Source organism: Anas acuta, chromosome 16 (assembly GCF_963932015.1).
Source record: "Anas acuta chromosome 16, bAnaAcu1.1, whole genome shotgun sequence".
NCBI classification, from domain to species: domain Eukaryota; kingdom Metazoa; phylum Chordata; class Aves; order Anseriformes; family Anatidae; genus Anas; species Anas acuta.
In genome coordinates, this window is record NC_088994.1 from 3,366,636 (window position 1) to 3,375,168 (window position 8,533).

The 8,533-nt window shown below is 41.6% G+C and overlaps 1 long non-coding RNA gene across 1 annotated transcript; it reads left to right on the plus strand.

Annotated features, from left to right (window-relative positions):
- The first annotated feature begins 442 nt into the window (after window positions 1-442).
- LOC137865612 (uncharacterized) lies at window positions 443-6,733 on the plus strand. Its single transcript, XR_011102022.1, has 2 exons — window positions 443-645; window positions 3,561-6,733. It is a non-coding gene; the product is annotated as an uncharacterized lncRNA (long non-coding RNA).
- Window positions 6,734-8,533: the final 1,800 nt, after the last annotated feature.

Below are 8,533 nucleotides of genomic sequence, written 5' to 3' on the forward strand. Positions count from 1 at the left end.
ATGCAATTGCTGCCATCAGAAAATAAGAGTGAGTGGGCTGAGGAGGCCATCCTCCATCCCAGCAGCTTCCCAGCTGGGAACACTGCTCAAAGGCAGAGCGAGGATATGAAGGTGCTATTGCTTACATGGTCCTAACGTTCACAATCATTTGATTGCCAACAATGACTGAATGTGCTTTGTTTAGTTTCTATAAATCAAGCAGAATATATTAGCCAGGAAATGGAACTCCCCTTGCAACCCCAAAGAACAGGGTTGTTCTTTTTCTTTTCAGAATAATCTGAACCCTGCTCCCCAGCTGGTGTAAAGCACCAGACAGCTCTGTTAGCACACCTCAGGCACATCTGAGCTGTCACAAGTGAAAGGAGTTTAACAAGATTAGGAAAAACAGTCAGAAAGGTTTTAAGGACCCTCCATGCTGATAAATAGTCTCATTTAACACCACATAAATGGTCCTGTTGTGCTGGTTAATTCCTGTTGCATCTGTCAAGTAGTGCTTGCAGTAAATTAAATCTGTATGTTAATAGTATATGTGTGTGGCTGATGGACAAGTGAAAACTGTCTGCAAAAAGTGAATGTCTCCATGTGCACCTGGACCTGGTGAAAAAAGGCTGGTTGCCTTTGTTACCAGGTAACAACAAAATGCAGGTTAAATGCCAAGGCACTGATTCAACTTATACTAAAAGCATTTGATGCAAAGAAGAAATTTAGATTCCCAATGTCTTGCTCTTTGTTTGTGTTTATTATTGTTGAAATCTATTATGGTTTATGTTCCAACTCAAAGCTTAAGCTTGCTGTTACTATTTTTTTTTTTGGTTCCATAACAATTTTGTTTACTTAAAAATATTCTATGTGAAGAATATTGGGACAATACACAGTCTAGATAAGTTCTTATTTAAACATAAAAATAAAATTCAAGTGGCCTGTTGGGGTGGATCTTCAAAATAGTCTTTTGTGAATAATCTGCTTGTAGCACAGGTCTTGTCAGAACAAGAAGGTTTTGGTTTTAAAACTCTGTAAACCCTGTGGCAGGAAAAAAAAAAAAAGCTGAGTTTTGATCAAGTAAAACTTTTTTCTTTATAATTTTGTGATGGGGGCTGATGGGCACCCTTTTCTCAGAGTCTTGTTTGTTTTGTTTGTTTGTTTTTTCCAAGTCAAGGTTATCTAGACACTTGAAATACTAAGTAATTTGCCTTTTTAGATCAGAACTGTTTCTTGGAATTTTTGTTTATTCAATATTTTTTTTCTGTTCTTGTAAGATGATGGCCTCTTGGCCTTAACACTTGATTACCAGTATTTTTTTAATCACAAGTTCATTAACTAAAGGGATGAAGACAGCTGGCACTGGCAATCTGAAGAGTTTGGGGCCTGATGTTAGCCTTACTTTTCAATATTAAATGCAAAATACCAGCATAAGCAATACTTCTTGCATTAAAAAAAAAAAAAAAAATCATAGAAAATGTCTTTTCCATCTTGAAAATGTGCACTTTGCTAGAAGTGTGTCTGCTGCTCATCACAGTGAAAGATGTTGTTTTGCTTTGCCTAGTCTTGATTCTGCCACCTGGATATTACAGCAACATTTAAAATGTGAGATGCCAACATGAGTGAAACAGGCAAGTGGCATTTGAGAGTGCGGAGCCAAAATTTAACTATGTTTTGACAGAGAGGGACTCTTTCCTACCTTAATTGATAGAGGGGGCTGAACACATGCAGAGAAATACCTGTATTTCCTATCCGTGTGCTACAAGCATCTTCAAGGGCAAAGAGAAGGTAGCAAGGAGGAATATGGATTGCTGTAACCTGTTATTACTTCGTGCCCCTACTTATTGCACAGATGAAGTCTGTCTGCATGGTAGTCCTTGCGTTCACTGTGTGAAGCTGTCTGAAGGCTTAATTAATCTTGGAATAATAGAATAATTTAGGTTGGAAAAGACCCTGAAAATCACCAAGTCCAAGTATCAAGCTAACACTACCATGTCCACCACAAAACTACATCCCTTAAGTGCCACATCCATGAGGTGTCCACAAAATTAAAAGGCACAAACTTGGAAGTCCCTTTCTCCAGAGGCAGGTATATGGAGTTACTCAGCAGTTCTCTCTGCACACAATCACAGAGGACAAGCCCAGAAAGAGCAATCAATCTACTTTATTTATTCATGTCATTGGCAACAATGACTTAAATATTGGCTTAGTGCAGGGCTGCCTGCATTTTTGTGTGTGAGAGCAGTGCAGGAATACCACATCTGTTAAACATGCAGTATTGCAGCTATCGTGCTCCTCAGCACTGTGGATCATCCAGCATGCTTCCCGAAAAGTTTGTCTTAGTGGTAAATATTGAGGTTTTGTATAGTCTCAGGAACTTCATTTTCAAATCTCTCTATGTACAGTGTATATATATGTAGGAGAAAATTTACATATTTCTACAAGAACTTTCAATCGATATTTGTATTTTATTTATCATGCCTTTTCATATTCCTTTTTTTTTTTTTTTTTTTTTTAGTTTAACCCACATATTTTGGATCTGAATCTTTTAATACCATAAAGGGGATTTGTGGTGAACTGGATAGGTTGTGGTACTCTTCCATATTTTCCAATGATGTGTAGGTTACAAAATTAAAAAAATTCAAGGTAGATTCTGACTTTTTTTTTTTTTTTTCTGGGGTAAGGGGGATATCCACTTCCACTCCTTAGGATGTTTTACTGATTTGATAATTAAAGTTAGTCAAAGCAGGTAGGGGGTGGAGAGATCTGATTTGTCATACCAAAATAAGATGCCAGTGATCTCAAGTATGACATATTCTTCTTAGAAATATCCTCCTGTTTCTTTCAGAAACACTTTAAAAAGCTGACCTTGAAAACATCTTCTGGGTCCGAAAGACATCTTGTCTCCCTAAATCCTGTATTGCCCCAAGCACAGTTTTGGCACTTTGAGTCTGTTCACGTTCTCTAATGCAATGTGTTCTTACTGAAAGTGTCTTTCTTAAAGGTCCTACCATTCTTCCTCTCTTATTTGGTGTAACATGTCCCTAAAGAAAGAGCATGAAGATTTCTGTACTCGCTTTCTAGGCTGACCTTGTGAAATGGTGCAGTTTCACAAGGAGAAAAAAAAAAAAAAAGCTGAACAACACAGTGCTCAGCGATGCTTCCTGAGAGAAATACTGAAAGATGGCCCAAAAGATTTTGGAAAAGGAGGAGAGAGAGGAAAAAAAATGCTAAACACATACACTGAGACCAGCCTAGAAATACTGCTCCAAAAATAACTGTTTGTATTATGCTTCTGCATAGCCCCAGCTCACAAAAGCTTGGCCCTGGGGCTGCGTTATGTAAAATAAGTGCAGGTCCCCAGCTGGTACCATTAGTGGCTGGTCTTGTGCTTGTTTCCAAATGACTTGTACATTATTAACTTGTGCTTTTGCCTGCTTCCAGACCCTGTGTGTTTTTTTTTTTTTTTTTTTTTTGTTTTGTTTTGTTTTGTGTTTTTTTGTTTGTTTGTTTTGTTGTTGTTGTTGTTTTGTTTGTTTTGTTTTGTTTTTACCTTACAGGGGGGAAAAAAAAAAAAAAAGAAGAAGAAGAAGAAAAAATAAAAACAACAACAACAACCAGCTATAAGTGGGAATGGAAGTGAAGGGTACAGGAGGGAGAGCTGCCCAGGTCAGGCAGACAGTCATCGCAGGGATGGTGCCCGTGTGTTGCCTACTCTCTAACATGGGAGGTAAAGAGGATAAAAGCCAGGTTGCCTCACCGTCAGTGCTGGCTGTGTGCTGGTCACCTCTGTTTTATGACTGGTCATGCCTACATCCCTTGACAGTAAATCCAAGTGGAGGAAGCTGCTCAGAAAGACTATAGCACCTTGTTTAGAAAAACGAATCAGAATAACAGGAAAAAACAGCTTGGTGCTTCACTGGAAATGGGAGGGGATTCTTGATTTGCATACTCGCATCAGAGCAAGCTTGGGATGGCTGAAGTGAGCAAATATCCTTGGTCTTACCAGCGCAGGGCTGTGAGAGCCCGTGCTGCATTGCAGTGATGTAAAGGGCAGCTGACAGGGGTCATACAGGGCTAGAGCATTGCCCAAATTCCCCCTTGGCCCCACCACTGTTGATTCCCTCCCAGCTGCTTCTCTGCTTCCAGCAGCTGCATGTCTTGAAGTTTGACACACACAATGAGTGCTGCCAACTACCTGAACGTAATGAATGTGTTTGGCAGGGGGGCTGGGAGAGCAGCGTGGCCTCCTAGGAAACTGGGTTTTATCACACATCTGTCACCGCAGAGAGGAAGCATTCAGCACTGAAATCTCCATGCTTGTTTTTCTTCCCCTTCACCAGTTAGATCCTATAAGCAAATGATTCTTCCAAAAAGCTTATTAAAGGAAAATACAAAACACTGCGAAACAGGTTTTAGGTGAATATCAAGGGAGCTCTGTAAACTGGCTGTTTGGTAGAGGTGACTCTGCACTCACAAGACTTACACAGCCAGAAGAGCAACATTCAACTGTGGATTCGGGAGGCTGGGACTCCCATGCCTCTGTCCCAAGGACCCTGCTGCTGCTGTCCCACCCGCAGAGCTCTCTGGAACCTGCTCAGCTCCCTGCATCAGCCTCTAACAGCATCCCACAGGAGGGGAAAAAACACACAACCCATGGAGCCAAGCAGCGTCATGGAAGGATGAAACTTATGCAAACAGAGATCCACAAAAAAACAGAATTAATAAAATATATCCTGCCTATGCATTATGAAACACATCTGCCTGCAGAGTGAAATGCCAACTTTAATTTTTACTTTGGCTTGAGAGAACTGGCTGGGATGAAAATGACTGCATGCATTGATGAGCAGCCACCTGCAAATGTTTGCACACACCTTCTTTTCCCTCTTTGTTTGGATATCTGGGTCCAGCAGAGAATTCATGGAAGGGTCTGGAAGTACACCTCTGATTTTTGAATTCCTTGGAGATCTTAATTGAACAGTCTGTAATCCAGATGGAGGAAGAGAATAAATGCAGCAGCTGAGGCTGGTGGTCCATCTGCCTGGGGGCAGATTTAATGGGTAGGGTTACAGGAGTGATGCCTTCCCCTCTCTTTTCTCTCTCTCTTTCCCATTAATGATGCAGCATGTCTTGCTATTGCTATGTGATTGAGACAAGGCCATGAAGCTTCACAACCCGCCTCTGTAACCAAAGGAGCCATTTCCAGGCTCAAGCTTTGTGTCTCAGGTCCAGATATTCTGGCAAGCTGCCTGATGATCTGAAATGGGATACCTGCTCTGTGCAGAAAGGTTTCTCTTGGCCCATGCCAGTACCTTCCTTATGGAGAGAAACTGGATCCTTTCTAGCCCTACCACTCTGTGTGGTCTTCTTGATATGCATTCGCATCCCTGGTAGCTACACGTATTGCTGATGCCTAACCTTGAGCAATGTAATGTGACATAGATCAGATCCTCATCATGTAGAAACATGAAGCTTTTCCTAGGCTTATATTTGCAGTTTTTTCTTTTCACTAAGTCTACAAAGCTCAGGAGAGAAAAAAGTCTATTGCTGGGGTTAGAAAGCTGCTCTGGATATATGACATATCAAATTTTTAAATCAGACCAGCCAAGCGCAGTGAAGTGTGTGTGGCACCCCCCAGCTGCAGTATTACAGCTCTTCAGTGAATCATTTGAGCCCCCCCATCCCAGATCTCCATTTATAATGAAAAAGAGGTTAAACTTTCAGGACAGCAAACAGCAAGAGAAAAATTGGGAAGCTTAGAAATGAATGGTCCCAGAGTCCCCTCTGGAAGCGGGTGTTGCTGTTGCTGGGGCTGTTTCTGTTGCAGTAAATGCCAGGCAGCTTCATATGGGAGAGCACTCTGCTTGACAGAAAGCCAGGTTTTGTGCTTTCAAAGTCAGTCTTCAAAACTGTATCAATGAGCAAGTAACAGAACTTTCCTGCTATAAATATTTGAACAATAGTTTGTTAATTTTTGTTACTCTCAATGTGAATTAATTGCTATTTTATCAACTTCAGCTTCTATTAGTTTAGGATTTACATCTTAAATGATGATATCAGCCTTCATCTTGAATAAAACATTTCGTAACCTAGACAAGTTCATTAAATTCTTGAAGGTGAACTGACAAATTAAAGGCAGCACGAAGACCCTGATGTGTTTTACAATTGCAAGAATACTCATTTGTAGTTTTACAGAACAACATCATGCATTTCAGATATTTCAACTTCAAATGCATTGTGATAAATACTGCTGCCTTTTGAAATGATACTGCTCCTTTTTATCTCCCATTAATAGATAGACTTCTGCACCTATCCTCTCCCTCTTCAGAAGCTAATGAGGTGTCAGTTTACATTATTAATCACACAAACAACTAAGGATGTAATGAAATAACCCTTTGCATGTTGCTCTTTTACCTAATTAAGCTCGACTGGCATGGGATTATCCTTGTGGTCCCAGCACTGACATTTGTAGTGGCACATTTACCACAGCCAAACGTGATTATCCAGTGCTCTGAGCTGCAAAGACAGAGAAGGGGAGAGACCCTGGGGTAAGGCACGTTTGTGCTGCTAAATCCATTCCAGTAAGGGATGTAAGTGATTTACCACGAGGAAGATGGAAACCCATGGAAAACCTGCTTGCCTGTCACTTTGGGAAGACTTGGACTGTGTCTGAAGTAGTGCTGTTAATGGCAGTGTACTTACCACAATGTAGGGGAGGCATAATGAGACCCAGAGAGCATGCATACTTATCTACCAGGAGACACATGATAGTTATTCTTAATTACTAATATCTGGTGTGATTAATTACCCTATACACACAGGATACCGAGTGTAGAGCTGAGCCTCCTTTTTTTGTCTTTACATGTACTTTAGAGCCTTGCTTCTTCTGCAGGCACTGACACCACAGGGCCACCAAAGCGATGTGACTGATACTGCCACTGATGCCTGCCCATGTGATATGAGAGCTCTGCACTGCTGGTGTGTCTCCACACACAGCCCTGCTCTCAGCCTTCTGCTCCAAATCAGATGCTCGGATGCCAATGTCAGTGGTATCAATTAGCTCACTCCATCAGCAAGCCCATCGGCTGCTGTAATGAACGTTATCTGGAGGCTTAAGGACAAGGTCTCAAAGTGGGGGTTTGTTTAGCTCCTTACAGAATCACAAAATACGTGGAAACACAAAATAAGGTGGGTAGGAAGGGACTTCAGGAGGTCTGTAGTCCAAGCACATTCCAATGACCCATCAGGGCCAACTAGATCAGGTTACTCAGGGTCTTGCCCAGATGAGTTTTGAATATCTCTAACGATGTAGGTCCCACAGTTTGTCAGGTCCCTTGTTTCACTGTTTGACCATCTGCATGGTGATTTTTTCCCTTAACAGACTGCAGTTTTCCTTGTTTCAGCTTGTGCCTGAGTACATCTTAGAGGAGAGTCTGGCTCTGTCTCCTCTGCACCCCCTCATCAGGCAGTTGTGGGCAGCAGTGAGATCCCCCCTCACTTTCATTTCTCCAGGCTGAACAGACCCAGCTCTCTCTGCAAAGTAGTAGACGAATGACTCAGTGAAAATTAAATAAATAAAACAGGAAATACAACGTGGTAATCTTGTAATTTCTTAGGCCCAAAATCAGCTCAGACTGAGCACAGCTCCTATAAGAGCCATCCCCTGGGCAATCCAAGCCAGCAGAAAGCACTGGGAGAGGTAGGGTAAGGAATGAAGGTTTGGGGGTTACCAAGCATTGCATGTAAAAAACGGGAACTTCTGGCTTTGGGAAAAAATATTTCAGAACTGTTTTTTGGCTATGTCAGAAGATTTGGGATCCCTGAGCACAAGAGCTGACCTGCAGGACTTTGTTAGACATTTGCTTTTACTGTAAATCTGTCGTAGGTGGAGGACGGAGTCCTGGGAGAGCTCCTGGCTCTGCTCCTGTGCAGGACTTTGTCCCGGGGATTGGGAAAGAGAGAGTGGGTAAAGGCAGAAGTTTGTGGTCTGAATTTAGATGACTTAAAAAAATAAACACGTATAAGAAAATAGCACAGGTCTTAACAAAGAGACAGGACTCTCAGAAGTGTTATTGGTGGAGGTTTGTTTAATTCCAAAGGGATAATGACACAGGAATGGCTCTCTAGTCTCTCCTTACATATGCCTGCTGGAGGTTATGCGGGTTTTCAGGTGATCGATCATCTGCAGATCTGGGGGGAATTGGATAATCCAGATGACTAACAATGAGATCTAGGGTCAGATTTATTTCACTTGCGGTAGTTAAAACCAAACCTAATCCAAGTTAGTGACAAACACAAAATTTTCTTGTTAGGGGATGCTTAGCAACCTCATATGAAGTGGTCTTGGCTGACTAAAGAAGAGGGCTGATATAAGGGAACATCAGGGAAAGCCTTTATTGCAACTGTTAGTGTAACTGGCTCAATGGCAGTACAGAGAAATCTCTCTCAAGGGCATAGTCAAATCAAGCACTGTATTTGTTTCTACTCCTTGATTTTGCCTTCAGAAAGGACAGCCTGGGTGATATCATCTATTCCAAGGTTAACCATATGTAGT